Genomic DNA, 17,370 nt, shown 5'->3' on the forward strand with positions numbered 1-17,370 from the left:
GGGCCGGCACGGCACGGGCAGCTCCGCCCCCCCCCCATGGACGGGCCCTCCCCCAGGTACAGGGGGGGCGGTGACAAGGACCCCCCCAAGTAACTGATGCTAGAAGGGGGAGCTTTTCACAGCCCCCCTTTTACCTTCTCCCCCACGCAGCTCCGCTGCGGGGGGGAGAAGGTAAAAGGGGGGGTGCGAAAAGGTTAAATGCCCCCTTGAAGTAATCGTCCCCTCCAATCAACGCAACTGAGCCTTGCGCGCCCTAGGACAGCGGGGGAATAAGCGTAGCAAGGCCACAAAGAGGATGATTTGGGACAATTTTACCTTTTATTTCTTGTAAGAAACTATGAATTAGGATATTGTTTATTAAGATTTATGTTAAGCCCAATGTAAAGGTTAGGCAATAAAAAGTATGAAATCGCTTACATAGACTAACAGTCGCCAACCGCAAATCGCCTATCGCTTATGCAGACATAGCAGATGTTGCCTAAAGATAGCTGTAAGATGTTCCAGGATATGGCAGAGATAAGACGAACAAAGGACATAGGAGTAGAGGGGTCAACAATGGGACAAAAGAGGAAGACTTCTCACTTCGGCAGAAAACGACCCCGTAACAACAGCTGAAGCCTGCGCAGAGTACCTGCACTACTTCATGAACACGGAAGTAAAGATGTATAAAAAGGGACTGTTTGAACTGCTCAGGACGGCAGTTGGCGGAGCGCAGACTCCCCTGTCGTCCAGCGCTGTCTTTGCTCATATTCTACTTGCTATAATTAATGAAATTTCAATTGGATTATGATCCGTTGTGGTCTCAATTTATAACACTTTCTGGTGCCGTGACTCGGATACGGAACGGTGGGCTTTGGTCCTCCGGGGGGGCGCCCCGCGACATTTCGCGGCCCCGCGGCCAACAGCTTACCTCATCCTTACCGACGAACCTAAATGCTAGAATATGAGCAAAGGGAAAACCGGTAAAATCCCATAAAAATTCTGTGCACGGGAGTCCGGACGAAGACGCAGGACGCGTAAGTATATTGCGAAACTTTCCGCAGAGCGAAATAGTTCGCGGCGGAGGACTGCAGAGTGAAATGGGTTTACGGCAGGTCTGCAGAGTGAAATGGGTTCACGGCAGGTCTGCAGAGTGATTGTTCACGGCAGAGTTGTTCGCAGGTTTGCCGTTCGGGCGGGATTGGGTTTCCTGGAATATAACGAATGAGAGGTTCGATATACTGAACCAAGCGAGTGTGGACCCTTAAGTACTGCGGTTCCCATCTCCCGCGAGGGACTGGGCCAGGAAGAAGGGGGAGCGAGTGAGTGCGTGTTCGGAGATGTTCCAGAAGATGGGGGCGAAGGGCAGCAAGCCTTCGACTCCCATGGGAAGGGTACCCATTGTATGTATAGGCGTAAGGGAATAAATGTAAAGGAAAAACGACCCTGGGTGTGCATACTTTGGAGGAACGATCCCCATGCACCTCAGCGCTGAATAAAGCACACCTACTTTACAACTTTAACGAGTTGTGGAGTCAATCCGCGTATCAATTTGGCGAGCCAGCCAGGAGGCCTCTGTTCGGCTGCAGGATCGGGTGAGGAGCGGATATCCTAAGCCCCCCCCCCTGGCCGCTTGCCTGGGGGAGCTCCGCTTCTCATCCGCTCACTGCGGGGACAGACAGCGACCTGCGCCGGCTGCGGAGAGGCGGTATGCTTGGAATTTAGGTACTTTGGGGGGCCTGTAGGGCGTACGCGTGGCCGGGGCTGCTGGTAAGGCGTGCAGAGACGTCTGGCGCACAGCGGAGTTCCCCGTGGCAGGTAGGGCTTGCAAGCTGGGGGGGCTTGACCGATAGCGCGGCTGCCAGCGATCCTGGAGGCGGATCGGGCGAGCCCGGGTTTTCGCTGCATCCCAAGTTTTGGAGCCAGGGCGGACCTGCTAATGACCGTGTAGGAAGCAGGAGAAGGGCAAGCGGAACCATAGCGTGAGTGTGTGGGATCCCATGTGTTTCTGTGTGACTGAGACGTAGCGTAGCTACGAAGCGAGTGTGGAGTCCTAATCCGCGGTTCCGTGTCTCCGCGAGGGGAGCGGCCGGAGACGGACGAAGCGTTTATGTTTTTCTGTCCTGTGTCTTGTCTGTGTATAACCATCAAGCAGCTCAGAAAGCGGGGGAAGGTCCGGCTGCCCGTCCCGCAGTGGATAACTTTACGAAATACAAGGGCAAGGGAATTTCCTATATGCCCTGTGAGAGTATGTGCCTTGTAGGAGTGTAACTGTATGGGACGGGTGGCATTTCACGTGGATATTGCCACTCAGGACAGCGGTGGGGCAGATACTGCTCGCGGTGTCTTACAAAACACTGCCAGGTAGAAAATTATAATTATCTAATCGGTGACCAGAAATAAAAGATTACTTTGTGGAGAAAAGCCACAAAATCCTGGCGGACTTCCGGGAAGTTAGAATGGAAAACTGAGAAAGGGTTTATAGAAGGTATCAAAGAAAATTTGAGAAGATGTGGTTACAAAGGGAAAAAAAAAATGGGAATACAACAATTAATGTCTCTTTTTGGGACAATCAACGGGGGATATCAGGAAAACCTTCGTAACCTGACATATGAGTGCATAACAAGTTTTGAACAGTGGAACCTGCTGTGGATACTAGGGCAGTGTAAATTTTGCTGGAACTGAAACTATGTTCTAACGACAGGGGAGTTGATCTGCAGAACCCAGAGATACTATCTTACTGAATCCCCTGAGGATATCATAAAACTTGTGTGTGGGTGCTCTCATATTTTAAGTGCATTTGCAGAGCACCGGGAAAGAGAAGCTATAGAGATTTGTAAGAGATTGTTTGAAATGGGAGCCGGTCAAAACAAGGGAATTCTGAAGAAAAGCCCATTGGGTTACATTTTGGCACATTGGAAAGAACTGGGAGGTTCTTCTGGGGGCTCGGTAAACAAGAAAACATTGGTAAAATATTGTAATCAATGGTGGCCTTTATAAACTTTGGAAAATCAGGAAAAATGGCCTAAAAATGGAATTCTGAATTCTAATGCATTTTTTTTTTTTTTACAATTTATGTTGGTTTTGAGGTGGCCAAGAAAATGCAGTGAAGTAATGCATGCAGACATGTTTCGCTTTAAGAAAGCACCTGGAGTGGCAGACAGAATGTGAAATTAATATAACCCTGCCAGATCCCTAATTTTGGTTTTGGAAAAACAGAAAGCTAAGCTGGAGAGATGTTGTTCAGCCTGTGATATTGGGACAGTCATCAAGAAAATTATATATCACAGGTACCTCCGAGAGGAGCACCCTCTGCCTCTGTCCTATCAGGTATTGATAAGGAGGAGGAAATTACTGTCACTGGCAACAAGCAGCACATTCACATTCAGGGTTAAGAAGGGGTTAAACCAGAAGTGCTGTTGCAGAGGCAGGCATCTGTAACCCCTGCAGAGCAGGGTGAGCACCTGTGAAAAATAACAAATAAATAAATAAAAAAGGGAAAACCAAAGGGGAAAGGAGGGAAGCTCCCGCAGTTCCTGTGTTTAAGTATGAGATGGGTGCTGGGGCAGGCAGACAGACATGTTGACAGACGGGATTGAACGGTTGATGAATAAATGTGGATGGGAGTGAAGGAGAAAGCATGGAGAGTGTATAGGAATTGGAAATAGGTAGAAAAGAAAAAGCTGGGCCGTGCTACAGCCACGGCTGCGCTGGTTGCTTTGAAACTGGTGGAGGACGAATGTCGGACAGAAGTGGGGGAGTGACCTCCTCTTCTGTGGAACCGGATCGGTGTGAGTGCTATGAGGAGTTTGGACGCTGGGAGTGAGACTACCCTAGTGGGAGTGCCATGGGGTGGCTCGGGTGACTGAATTGGAACTAGGCTGACGGGACCAGGGGAATCTTCCCTAGCAGATCCACTGGGTATAATGGAATTTTTGGTTGATACAGGTGCAATATATTCAGTTTTAAACAAAGCTTTAATACCTTTGGGGACGATTATATGATGATAAAAGGGGCGACTGGCCAAGGTGAAAAGGCTTATTTTTGTAAACTACTAAAATATCAATTGGGAAAACAATGGGGCATCCATAAGTTTTTGTATATGCCTAACTCCGCAAAAGCTCTTTTGGGGAGAGATTTGTTAGAACACTTGGGAGCAACCATTACTTTCAAAGGAGGCGAGATCACTTTAAAAAGGACCAACAGTATATAGAAATGTTAAAAGCTTAATTTTGATCACTAATCATGTCGAGGGAGAAGTCAGATGGAAAATATACTGGATCAGGTATTCCCAGGGATATGGGCTACAAACATACCTGGAAGAGCTCCTAAAAGAATACCAGGTACAAACGGGGAACGTGCTGTTACAGTATGTAGATGATCTGCTCATAGCAGGGAATAATAAGGAGGATGTAAGAAAAGAAAGCATTCGATTTCTAAACTTTCTTGCACAAAAAGGCCTACGGGTATCACAAGAAAAGTTACAATTTGTGGAGGAAAAAGTGAAATATCTGGGACATTATTTGTTTAACGGCCAGAAAATATTGGAGCCAGTCGCATTAAAGGCCCAGTGACGAGACCCCACTGGAAAGTACTCAGTACTCCAGGGGACACCAAGATAACCCTGAAAAGATAACGTAATGATAGAGACTTTATTTAATTATTTTGCCGCATTATCTTTTGGCATAAAGTGTGTATTGCTGTTTATATTTGCTATAATTATTTCTCCTCTTTTCTATTGTATATGGAAGCGTACAAAGTGTGCTGAAGAAAATTGCTAAACTTATGCAACCACACAATAGTGAATATAGAAGATATGCTGATGTAAATAATGTATGTACTCTAGGTATACGAATTAGGTGTAATAATTTGAATTGCAATTGTTATCCATTTGCTTGTCTTAGGTGTAAGGTATGTCAGGATAAATGGTGGACACACTGTGAGTGTGGATGCCCTCCAATAGGAGTTTGCACACAGTGTTGGAAAATCCAAAGAACTCTCACTGAGTGGAAACTAAAACAATTAGAGTCTAAAACAAGAAATTATTTGGGAATCCCATGAGTGGTGGGAGATTTTTGCCAAAGGAATAAACCCTCAATATTATTGTTACCACTCCAATGAACCGGTCCCCTTTATAGCCGAAATTTTGATTATAAAGTGTAGAAGGGAAGTACTAACTGTATCTTGCTTTGCCCCATTAGTTAAGGCTGCAAAGTGGGAAGCCTATGTAAACAGGCAGAAAGCCCGAAACAGCTGTTCTCCTGAAGAATTCCCTTGCTGCCGAGAAGATGGTACACCCCGTGGCTCGAAGCAACCGAGTCGACGGGCGAGGCAGAGGAGGAATAAACCGTGGAGAAAAGAACCAGAACAATGGGATGCAAAACCAGCAATGGCCGAACTTCCCCAGGACTGGTAAAAATATACTTAAATTGGCAAAAATTGACAGACACCCTTTTTCCTGGTATACCGTTAGTTTTGTTATTGATAATAACCCAAGCAAATGGAAACCCGCATGAACCATTAAAGTGGGAATTAATATCCTGGGAAACATCCAAAGTGATAACCACTTTCACTGGGGCGGGACAACCTGAATTCCCTGCACAACCTTAATGTAGAACTCCGGAAAAGGTTAAATCAACGTAAGAAAGATCGTCCAGCGCTGTGTTTGCTCATATTCTACTTGCTATAATTAATAAAATTTTAATTGGATTATGATCCGTTGTGGTCTCAATTTATCCCCAGGGGGATCGCGGAACTCGGGGTACGGGGGGGGGGTGTCATCCCCGTGATATAGCAATGGGGATCCGGGGCGGGGGGGGACGACACGCGGTGGCGGCTCCCAGGATGCGGCAGTAGGGTGCGGGCGGGGGGGGTTTGCGGTGACCCCCAAATAGGGAGAATGGGGCGGGGGGATCACGGGATGCCGCAATGAGGGGTACGGAGGGAACGCGGTGCCCCCCCAAGTCGGGGGTGAGACGGGGAGGAGGTGCCGGCAGGGGGTTGCAGGCAGGGTTTAGCGTTCCCCTTTCCCCTAGGGAAGGGGGATGCAGGCAGCGGGGTGATGGGGGTTAAAAGGGGTGCTGCCCCCCCACCCCACCCCACCCCCGAAGGGAGGGAAGGAACTGGGGTGTGCGTGGGGTCCTCCGGTGCCGACCTCACCTTGGCGAAGTAGAGCATCCACAGCTCGTAGAGCCGCTCCCGGGAAGCCATGCCGGGCCGGCACGGCACGGGCAGCTCCGCCCCCCCCCCATGGACGGGCCCTCCCCCAGGTACAGGGGGGGCGGTGACAAGGACCCCCCCAAGTAACTGATGCGAGAAGGGGGAGCTTTTCACAGCCCCCCTTTTACCTTCTCCCCCACGCAGCTCCGCTGCGGGGGGGAGAAGGTAAAAGGGGGGGTGCGAAAAGGTTAAATGCCCCCTTGAAGTAATCGTCCCCTCCAATCAACGCAACTGAGCCTTGCGCGCCCTAGGACAGCGGGGGAAGAAGCGTAGCAAGGCCACAAAGAGGATGATTTGGGACAATTTTACCTTTTATTTGTTAAATCCCATTTATTTTGAATCATTTTATGTGCACCCCACCACCGAAGCTCGGCGCTCGGTGGGTTGAAGGCGCTCGATGCGCGCATGCGCGCTGCGGGTTGTACGGAGCATAAGGAGAAGGGGAAAGACGGCGGCGCCCGGCGGTGGTGTGGAGGTGGCACAGGTGGCACCACCACAGGGTGGTGAGGCCCTGGCACAGGTTGCCCAGAGAAGCTGTGGCTGCCCCAGCCCTGGCAGCGTTCAAGGCCAGGTTGGACGGGGCCTGGGGCAACCTGGTCTAGTGGAAGGTGTCCCTGTGTATGCCAGGGGGTTGGAAGTGGGTGATCTTAAGGTCCTTTCCAAACCAAGCCATTCTGTGATTCCATGAAAGATCAGATCTCCCTGTTTTATATGCCCCCAAAAATCTGAAACCAAGGAAAGGGAAGCCAAAAATAAAAATGCCAATAAAACAACTCCACAGTATCCTGTTACCTGGAAGCCATTGGAAAGTCATGTGGGAGCAGCCTTGAAGGTAAGCTTTCTGCTGTGCCAAAGCAGAGGAGCCGCACAGGGAAGTGCCATAGTCTCTTAACGTGTCTGTGCGTATTTTCTGCCCGCTTATGATATATAAAAAAGCGTTTCTGAAGCTGATTGCTTATGAAACCGCTGCTTAGCTCATGTTTTCATTGCTGCCTTTTATTAACAGGAAAACCCCACCAAGTTTTTGCAGGGAGCCTTATGAAAGCTCCCATGGTGACATTAGATCTTGTCAAGGTTAAGGTTGGTTTTCTGTGTATGTTTTAGGAAGCAAATGGTTCTAGCTCCCTAGGCCCTGCTGCGGGGAAAAGCGGGACAGGCTGTGCAGACATCTCCAGAACGAAGGCATTGGGGTTAAGAGCTAAGGAATGGGATTCTTCCTATGTCTTTTATTTTGCAAATGACTTGAGTATGGGCAGTAGAAGCTGTGTGAGGGCTGGATGGGTCTGGAGCTCGCTCTTTGCCCAAGGGTTGTTGTGCTGATGCTCATGACAGTGGTGAGGCTCCTCCTCACAGTATCGTGTGGTAAAGCCCCACTTATCTTCTCTTTTTTTTTTTTTTCTTGCCTAATGTTAAAAATCAGATTAAAATGTTCTCTGTGTGTTCCTCAGGAAGACTTTTATTTTTTTTTTTTTAGCTGAAGAAAACCTTTAACCCAATTTAAGCTTCAGCTTAGCACGACTGTATTTAGTTTAACAGTTCCTGACTGTCACCTAACTGTCCACTTTGAAGTAGACTCATAGCATCCCAGAATGGTTTGGGTTGAAAAGGACCTTAAAGCTCATCCAGTTCCAACCCCCTGCCACAGGCAGGGGCACCTTCCACTAGACCAGGCTGCTCCAAGCCCCATCCAGCCTGGCCTTGAGCACTGCCAGGGATGGGGCAGCCACAGCTTCTCTGGGCAGACTTCTGTGAGGTTCGGGTATCATCATCCCTGTGTGTGTCAGCTCCATCACCCATTTGCTCAGGAACCTGAATTTGCTCCCCTTACTTGCACCGTGTGTTTGTAGTACTGCAGAAGCCTCTGGTGACTGAGTAAGCGCCTTGTACCCCAAATACTCTTTTCTCCCTGTCCTTCCTATGTACCTTCCTGGGATAGTTTTTTCCCTTGGTTGTGGATCTCTGGTGTTCCCATACTGAGTCTGTCACCGGATTGAGATCTAGAAGGGAGCCCCTTGTACAAGCCCCCCCCCCAACAGGGGTCCTGGGGGACATGGCGGGGCCAGGGGAGGAGATGGACACAACCGCTGTCCCTGTTCCCAGGTGGCCCCAGGGTCCCCATCCCTCCTGGAACCCCCTGCCATGTGCTGGGAACACGGCAGGGTTTTAGGGAAGAAATAATCCCCTTCACCCCAATCTCTCTGAGACGGACACCCCAGCCCGTGGCATAGGAGCTGGGGGAGACACAGGGGGGTGTGTGATCCTTTCCTCCAGGATCCCCCCCACTACCCTTCCCCAAACCTGGACGCACGGATACTTAAGGAGAAAACAAAGCATAAGGGGCTTTGGAGGTGGATACGGAGGGTCCCCCACGCTGCCGCTCAGAACCCCCCATTCTCCAGGACCCCTGCCTGTGGGACCTGCCCCAGCAGAGGGAAATACGAGGGGGGGACGGGACGGGACGGGACGGGACAGGCGGTGGTGCCGGGAGGGTCCCCCCTGTACAGGGAACCCCCGTTTCCCCCCTCCTGCTGCTCCAATGTCACCGCGGCCGCACCTGCTGCTTGGCAAGGGTGCGGGGACCCGGAAGGGGGAAAGGACCCCCCCAAACCCACCCGGGCCGGGTGTAAGGGGATGTGTGTACCCCCCAAATACCCCCGTGAGAGATGGGATGCGGTGGGGGAGTCCCGGAGGGTGCGGTGCCCCCCGAGGGGGATCGCGGAACTCGGGGTACGGGGGGGGGGGGTGTCATCCCCGTGATATAGCAATGGGGATCCGGGGCGGGGGGGGACGACACGCGGTGGCGGCTCCCAGGATGCGGCAGTAGGGTGCGGGCGGGGGGGGTTTGCGGTGACCCCCAAATAGGGAGAATGGGGCGGGGGGATCACGGGATGCCGCAATGAGGGGTACGGAGGGAACGCGGTGCCCCCCCAAGTCGGGGGTGAGACGGGGAGGAGGTGCCGGCAGGGGGTTGCAGGCAGGGTTTAGCGTTCCCCTTTCCCCTAGGGAAGGGGGATGCAGGCAGCGGGGTGATGGGGGTTAAAAGGGGTGCTGCCCCCCCACCCCACCCCACCCCCCCCCCGAGGGGAGGGAAGGAACTGGGGTGTGCGTGGGGTCCTCCGGTGCCGACCTCCCCTTGGCGAAGTAGAGCATCCACAGCTCGTAGAGCCGCTCCCGGGAAGCCATGCCGGGCCGGCACGGCACGGGCAGCTCCGCCCCCCCCCCATGGACGGGCCCTCCCCCAGGTACAGGGGGGGCGGTGACAAGGACCCCCCCAAGTAACTGATGCTAGAAGGGGGAGCTTTTCACAGCCCCCCTTTTACCTTCTCCCCCACGCAGCTCCGCTGCGGGGGGGAGAAGGTAAAAGGGGGGGTGCGAAAAGGTTAAATGCCCCCTTGAAGTAATCGTCCCCTCCAATCAACGCAACTGAGCCTTGCGCGCCCTAGGACAGCGGGGGAATAAGCGTAGCAAGGCCACAAAGAGGATGATTTGGGACAATTTTACCTTTTATTTCTTGTAAGAAACTATGAATTAGGATATTGTTTATTAAGATTTATGTTAAGCCCAATGTAAAGGTTAGGCAATAAAAAGTATGAAATCGCTTACATAGACTAACAGTCGCCAACCGCAAATCGCCTATCGCTTATGCAGACATAGCAGATGTTGCCTAAAGATAGCTGTAAGATGTTCCAGGATATGGCAGAGATAAGACGAACAAAGGACATAGGAGTAGAGGGGTCAACAATGGGACAAAAGAGGAAGACTTCTCACTTCGGCAGAAAACGACCCCGTAACAACAGCTGAAGCCTGCGCAGAGTACCTGCACTACTTCATGAACACGGAAGTAAAGATGTATAAAAAGGGACTGTTTGAACTGCTCAGGACGGCAGTTGGCGGAGCGCAGACTCCCCTGTCGTCCAGCGCTGTCTTTGCTCATATTCTACTTGCTATAATTAATGAAATTTCAATTGGATTATGATCCGTTGTGGTCTCAATTTATAACACTTTCTGGTGCCGTGACTCGGATACGGAACGGTGGGCTTTGGTCCTCCGGGGGGGCGCCCCGCGACATTTCGCGGCCCCGCGGCCAACAGCTTACCTCATCCTTACCGACGAACCTAAATGCTAGAATATGAGCAAAGGGAAAACCGGTAAAATCCCATAAAAATTCTGTGCACGGGAGTCCGGACGAAGACGCAGGACGCGTAAGTATATTGCGAAACTTTCCGCAGAGCGAAATAGTTCGCGGCGGAGGACTGCAGAGTGAAATGGGTTTACGGCAGGTCTGCAGAGTGAAATGGGTTCACGGCAGGTCTGCAGAGTGATTGTTCACGGCAGAGTTGTTCGCAGGTTTGCCGTTCGGGCGGGATTGGGTTTCCTGGAATATAACGAATGAGAGGTTCGATATACTGAACCAAGCGAGTGTGGACCCTTAAGTACTGCGGTTCCCATCTCCCGCGAGGGACTGGGCCAGGAAGAAGGGGGAGCGAGTGAGTGCGTGTTCGGAGATGTTCCAGAAGATGGGGGCGAAGGGCAGCAAGCCTTCGACTCCCATGGGAAGGGTACCCATTGTATGTATAGGCGTAAGGGAATAAATGTAAAGGAAAAACGACCCTGGGTGTGCATACTTTGGAGGAACGATCCCCATGCACCTCAGCGCTGAATAAAGCACACCTACTTTACAACTTTAACGAGTTGTGGAGTCAATCCGCGTATCAATTTGGCGAGCCAGCCAGGAGGCCTCTGTTCGGCTGCAGGATCGGGTGAGGAGCGGATATCCTAAGCCCCCCCCCCTGGCCGCTTGCCTGGGGGAGCTCCGCTTCTCATCCGCTCACTGCGGGGACAGACAGCGACCTGCGCCGGCTGCGGAGAGGCGGTATGCTTGGAATTTAGGTACTTTGGGGGGCCTGTAGGGCGTACGCGTGGCCGGGGCTGCTGGTAAGGCGTGCAGAGACGTCTGGCGCACAGCGGAGTTCCCCGTGGCAGGTAGGGCTTGCAAGCTGGGGGGGCTTGACCGATAGCGCGGCTGCCAGCGATCCTGGAGGCGGATCGGGCGAGCCCGGGTTTTCGCTGCATCCCAAGTTTTGGAGCCAGGGCGGACCTGCTAATGACCGTGTAGGAAGCAGGAGAAGGGCAAGCGGAACCACAGCGTGAGTGTGTGGGAGCCCATGTGTTTCTGTGTGACTGAGACGTAGCGTAGCTACGAAGCGAGTGTGGAGTCCTAATCCGCGGTTCCGTGTCTCCGCGAGGGGAGCGGCCGGAGACGGACGAAGCGTTTATGTTTTTCTGTCCTGTGTCTTGTCTGTGTATAACCATCAAGCAGCTCAGAAAGCGGGGGAAGGTCCGGCTGCCCGTCCCGCAGTGGATAACTTTACGAAATACAAGGGCAAGGGAATTTCCTATATGCCCTGTGAGAGTATGTGCCTTGCAGGAGTGTAACTGTATGGGACGGGTGGCATTTCACGTGGATATTGCCACTCAGGACAGCGGTGGGGCAGATACTGCTCGCGGTGTCTTACAAAACACTGCCAGGTAGAAAATTATAATTATCTAATCGGTGACCAGAAATAAAAGATTACTTTGTGGAGAAAAGCCACAAAATCCTGGCGGACTTCCGGGAAGTTAGAATGGAAAACTGAGAAAGGGTTTATAGAAGGTATCAAAGAAAATTTGAGAAGATGTGGTTACAAAGGGAAAAAAAAAATGGGAATACAACAATTAATGTCTCTTTTTGGGACAATCAACGGGGGATATCAGGAAAACCTTCGTAACCTGACATATGAGTGCATAACAAGTTTTGAACAGTGGAACCTGCTGTGGATACTAGGGCAGTGTAAATTTTGCTGGAACTGAAACTATGTTCTAACGACAGGGGAGTTGATCTGCAGAACCCAGAGATACTATCTTACTGAATCCCCTGAGGATATCATAAAACTTGTGTGTGGGTGCTCTCATATTTTAAGTGCATTTGCAGAGCACCGGGAAAGAGAAGCTATAGAGATTTGTAAGAGATTGTTTGAAATGGGAGCCGGTCAAAACAAGGGAATTCTGAAGAAAAGCCCATTGGGTTACATTTTGGCACATTGGAAAGAACTGGGAGGTTCTTCTGGGGGCTCGGTAAACAAGAAAACATTGGTAAAATATTGTAATCAATGGTGGCCTTTATAAACTTTGGAAAATCAGGAAAAATGGCCTAAAAATGGAATTCTGAATTCTAATGCATTTTTTTTTTTTTTTACAATTTATGTTGGTTTTGAGGTGGCCAAGAAAATGCAGTGAAGTAATGCATGCAGACATGTTTCGCTTTAAGAAAGCACCTGGAGTGGCAGACAGAATGTGAAATTAATATAACCCTGCCAGATCCCTAATTTTGGTTTTGGAAAAACAGAAAGCTAAGCTGGAGAGATGTTGTTCAGCCTGTGATATTGGGACAGTCATCAAGAAAATTATATATCACAGGTACCTCCGAGAGGAGCACCCTCTGCCTCTGTCCTATCAGGTATTGATAAGGAGGAGGAAATTACTGTCACTGGCAACAAGCAGCACATTCACATTCAGGGTTAAGAAGGGGTTAAACCAGAAGTGCTGTTGCAGAGGCAGGCATCTGTAACCCCTGCAGAGCAGGGTGAGCACCTGTGAAAAATAACAAATAAATAAATAAAAAAGGGAAAACCAAAGGGGAAAGGAGGGAAGCTCCCGCAGTTCCTGTGTTTAAGTATGAGATGGGTGCTGGGGCAGGCAGACAGACATGTTGACAGACGGGATTGAACGGTTGATGAATAAATGTGGATGGGAGTGAAGGAGAAAGCATGGAGAGTGTATAGGAATTGGAAATAGGTAGAAAAGAAAAAGCTGGGCCGTGCTACAGCCACGGCTGCGCTGGTTGCTTTGAAACTGGTGGAGGACGAATGTCGGACAGAAGTGGGGGAGTGACCTCCTCTTCTGTGGAACCGGATCGGTGTGAGTGCTATGAGGAGTTTGGACGCTGGGAGTGAGACTACCCTAGTGGGAGTGCCATGGGGTGGCTCGGGTGACTGAATTGGAACTAGGCTGACGGGACCAGGGGAATCTTCCCTAGCAGATCCACTGGGTATAATGGAATTTTTGGTTGATACAGGTGCAATATATTCAGTTTTAAACAAAGCTTTAATACCTTTGGGGACGATTATATGATGATAAAAGGGGCGACTGGCCAAGGTGAAAAGGCTTATTTTTGTAAACTACTAAAATATCAATTGGGAAAACAATGGGGCATCCATAAGTTTTTGTATATGCCTAACTCCGCAAAAGCTCTTTTGGGGAGAGATTTGTTAGAACACTTGGGAGCAACCATTACTTTCAAAGGAGGCGAGATCACTTTAAAAAGGACCAACAGTATATAGAAATGTTAAAAGCTTAATTTTGATCACTAATCATGTCGAGGGAGAAGTCAGATGGAAAATATACTGGATCAGGTATTCCCAGGGATATGGGCTACAAACGTACCTGGAAGAGCTCTTAAAAGAATACCAGGTACAAACGGGGAACGTGCTGTTACAGTATGTAGATGATCTGCTCATAGCAGGGAATAATAAGGAGGATGTAAGAAAAGAAAGCATTCGACTTCTAAACTTTCTTGCACAAAAAGGCCTACGGGTATCACAAGAAAAGTTACAATTTGTGGAGGAAAAAGTGAAATATCTGGGACATTATTTGTTTAACGGCCAGAAAATATTGGAGCCAGTCGCATTAAAGGCCCAGTGACGAGACCCCACTGGAAAGTACTCAGTACTCCAGGGGACACAAGATAACCCTGAAAAGATAACGTAATGATAGAGACTTTATTTATTTAATTATTTTGCCGCATTATCTTTTGGCATAAAGTGTGTATTGCTGTTTATATTTGCTATAATTATTTCTCTTTTCTATTATATATGGAAGCGTACAAAGTGTGCTGAAGAAAATTGCTAAACTTATGCAACCACACAATAGTGAATATAGAAGATATGCTGATGTAAATAATGTATGTACTCTAGGTATACGAATTAGGTGTAATAATTTGAATTGCAATTGTTATCCATTTGCTTGTTTTAGGTGTAAGGTATGTCAGGATAAATGGTGGACACACTGTGAGTGTGGATGCCCTCCAATAGGAGTTTGCACACAGTGTTGGAAAATCCAAAGAACTCTCACTGAGTGGAAACTAAAACAATTAGAGTCTAAAACAAGAAATTATTTTGGGAATCCCATGAGTGGTGGGAGATTTTTGCCTAAGGAATAAACCCTCAATATTATTGTTACCACTCCAATGAACCGGTCCCCTTTATAGCCGAAATTTTGATTATAAAGTGTAGAAGGGAAGTACTAACTGTATCTTGCTTTGCCCCATTAGTTAAGGCTGCAAAGTGGGAAGCCTATGTAAACAGGCAGAAAGCCCGAAACAGCTGTTCTCCTGAAGAATTCCCTTGCTGCCGAGAAGATGGTACACCCCGTGGCTCGAAGCAACCGAGTCGACGGGCGAGGCAGAGGAGGAATAAACCGTGGAGAAAAGAACCAGAACAATGGGATGCAAAACCAGCAATGGCCGAACTTCCCCAGGACTGGTAAAAATATACTTAAATTGGCAAAAATTGACAGACACCCTTTTTCCTGGTATACCGTTAGTTTTGTTATTGATAATAACCCAAGCAAATGGAAACCCGCATGAACCATTAAAGTGGGAATTAATATCCTGGGAAACATCCAAAGTGATAACCACTTTCACTGGGGCGGGACAACCTGAATTCCCTGTACAACCTTAATGCAGAACTCCGGAAAAGGTTAAATCAACGTAAGAAAGATCGTCCAGCGCTGTCTTTGCTCATATTCTACTTGCTATAATTAATAAAATTTTAATTGGATTATGATCCGTTGTGGTCTCAATTTATCCCGAGGGGGATCGCGGAACTCGGGGTACGGGGGGGGGGTGTCATCCCCGTGATATAGCAATGGGGATCCGGGGCGGGGGGGGACGACACGCGGTGGCGGCTCCCAGGATGCGGCAGTAGGGTGCGGGCGGGGGGGGTTTGCGGTGACCCCCAAATAGGGAGAATGGGGCGGGGGGATCACGGGATGCCGCAATGAGGGGTACGGAGGGAACGCGGTGCCCCCCCAAGTCGGGGGTGAGACGGGGAGGAGGTGCCGGCAGGGGGTTGCAGGCAGGGTTTAGCGTTCCCCTTTCCCCTAGGGAAGGGGGATGCAGGCAGCGGGGTGATGGGGGTTAAAAGGGGTGCTGCCCCCCCACCCCACCCCACCCCCGAAGGGAGGGAAGGAACTGGGGTGTGCGTGGGGTCCTCCGGTGCCGACCTCACCTTGGCGAAGTAGAGCATCCACAGCTCGTAGAGCCGCTCCCGGGAAGCCATGCCGGGCCGGCACGGCACGGGCAGCTCCGCCCCCCCCCCATGGACGGGCCCTCCCCCAGGTACAGGGGGGGCGGTGACAAGGACCCCCCCAAGTAACTGATGCGAGAAGGGGGAGCTTTTCACAGCCCCCCTTTTACCTTCTCCCCCACGCAGCTCCGCTGCGGGGGGGAGAAGGTAAAAGGGGGGGTGCGAAAAGGTTAAATGCCCCCTTGAAGTAATCGTCCCCTCCAATCAACGCAACTGAGCCTTGCGCGCCCTAGGACAGCGGGGGAAGAAGCGTAGCAAGGCCACAAAGAGGATGATTTGGGACAATTTTACCTTTTATTTGTTAAATCCCATTTATTTTGAATCATTTTATGTGCACCCCACCACCGAAGCTCGGCGCTCGGTGGGTTGAAGGCGCTCGATGCGCGCATGCGCGCTGCGGGTTGTACGGAGCATAAGGAGAAGGGGAAAGACGGCGGCGCCCGGCGGTGGTGTGGAGGTGGCACAGGTGGCACCACCACAGGGTGGTGAGGCCCTGGCACAGGTTGCCCAGAGAAGCTGTGGCTGCCCCAGCCCTGGCAGCGTTCAAGGCCAGGTTGGACGGGGCCTGGGGCAACCTGGTCTAGTGGAAGGTGTCCCTGTGTATGCCAGGGGGTTGGAAGTGGGTGATCTTAAGGTCCTTTCCAAACCAAGCCATTCTGTGATTCCATGAAAGATCAGATCTCCCTGTTTTATATGCCCCCAAAAATCTGAAACCAAGGAAAGGGAAGCCAAAAATAAAAATGCCAATAAAACAACTCCACAGTATCCTGTTACCTGGAAGCCATTGGAAAGTCATGTGGGAGCAGCCTTGAAGGTAAGCTTTCTGCTGTGCCAAAGCAGAGGAGCCGCACAGGGAAGTGCCATAGTCTCTTAACGTGTCTGTGCGTATTTTCTGCCCGCTTATGATATATAAAAAAGCGTTTCTGAAGCTGATTGCTTATGAAACCGCTGCTTAGCTCATGTTTTCATTGCTGCCTTTTATTAACAGGAAAACCCCACCAAGTTTTTGCAGGGAGCCTTATGAAAGCTCCCATGGTGACATTAGATCTTGTCAAGGTTAAGGTTGGTTTTCTGTGTATGTTTTAGGAAGCAAATGGTTCTAGCTCCCTAGGCCCTGCTGCGGGGAAAAGCGGGACAGGCTGTGCAGACATCTCCAGAACGAAGGCATTGGGGTTAAGAGCTAAGGAATGGGATTCTTCCTATGTCTTTTATTTTGCAAATGACTTGAGTATGGGCAGTAGAAGCTGTGTGAGGGCTGGATGGGTCTGGAGCTCGCTCTTTGCCCAAGGGTTGTTGTGCTGATGCTCATGACAGTGGTGAGGCTCCTCCTCACAGTATCGTGTGGTAAAGCCCCACTTATCTTCTCTTTTTTTTTTTTTTCTTGCCTAATGTTAAAAATCAGATTAAAATGTTCTCTGTGTGTTCCTCAGGAAGACTTTTATTTTTTTTTTTTTAGCTGAAGAAAACCTTTAACCCAATTTAAGCTTCAGCTTAGCACGACTGTATTTAGTTTAACAGTTCCTGACTGTCACCTAACTGTCCACTTTGAAGTAGACTCATAGCATCCCAGAATGGTTTGGGTTGAAAAGGACCTTAAAGCTCATCCAGTTCCAACCCCCTGCCACAGGCAGGGGCACCTTCCACTAGACCAGGCTGCTCCAAGCCCCATCCAGCCTGGCCTTGAGCACTGCCAGGGATGGGGCAGCCACAGCTTCTCTGGGCAGACTTCTGTGAGGTTCGGGTATCATCATCCCTGTGTGTGTCAGCT

The 17,370-nt window shown here is 50.1% G+C and overlaps 3 long non-coding RNA genes across 3 annotated transcripts; 1 reads left to right on the plus strand and 2 right to left on the minus strand.

The window, feature by feature from the left end:
* Positions 1-296: 296 nt before the first annotated feature.
* On the minus strand, positions 297-6,567 carry LOC136008135 (uncharacterized). Its single transcript, XR_010609984.1, has 2 exons — positions 6,139-6,567; positions 297-1,189 (listed from the first exon to the last, which is right to left on the minus strand). It is a non-coding gene; the product is annotated as an uncharacterized LOC136008135 (long non-coding RNA).
* A 2,545-nt stretch (positions 6,568-9,112) lies between these two features.
* LOC136008136 (uncharacterized) lies at positions 9,113-15,080 on the plus strand. The gene is made up of 2 exons (XR_010609985.1): positions 9,113-10,400; positions 14,567-15,080. It is a non-coding gene; the product is annotated as an uncharacterized LOC136008136 (long non-coding RNA).
* Positions 9,681-15,953, minus strand: LOC136008137 (uncharacterized). Its single transcript, XR_010609986.1, has 2 exons — positions 15,525-15,953; positions 9,681-10,573 (listed from the first exon to the last, which is right to left on the minus strand). It is a non-coding gene; the product is annotated as an uncharacterized LOC136008137 (long non-coding RNA).
* Between the last annotated feature and the right edge of the window lie 1,417 nt (positions 15,954-17,370).

The sequence above is a fragment of the Lathamus discolor genome, chromosome 2, assembly GCF_037157495.1.
Source record: "Lathamus discolor isolate bLatDis1 chromosome 2, bLatDis1.hap1, whole genome shotgun sequence".
Taxonomy (NCBI): Eukaryota; Metazoa; Chordata; class Aves; order Psittaciformes; family Psittacidae; genus Lathamus; species Lathamus discolor.